Raw genomic sequence first — 359 nt, 5'->3', positions numbered from 1 at the left:
TAGAATCCAACGGCTAGAATGGAGAATGAGGTCTGGTGTTCTTCCCGGGGACGTCTGCAAACGTGCCACAGAAGATTAAGCATCTACAAAATGGCAGGGGATCACCTTTGCCCGGGTGTTAATGTGTCCACTCTTAAGGTGATTCTCTGCTTTGTCCTGAGGTTTGACCCAATAGCCACTCAAGCCCCTGCGCTCGCTCTGTCATTTACAAATGGATGCACCTTCTGCAGTCTGTGCCAGCATGTGGCAATGAGTTGCATAAACACTGAATGTCAAGTATTCTCCCAAAGTCACACTAAAGGTAAGCTATACATTATACCAACATGAGCAAACTTGCTGCACTCTTGAACTTGCTTTTG

The sequence above is a fragment of the Sardina pilchardus genome, chromosome 21 (genome assembly GCF_963854185.1).
Source record: "Sardina pilchardus chromosome 21, fSarPil1.1, whole genome shotgun sequence".
NCBI lineage: Eukaryota > Metazoa > Chordata > Actinopteri > Clupeiformes > Clupeidae > Sardina > Sardina pilchardus.
The sequence above is the reverse complement of the archived record's forward strand: the minus strand, read 5'-3'. Positions refer to the sequence as shown.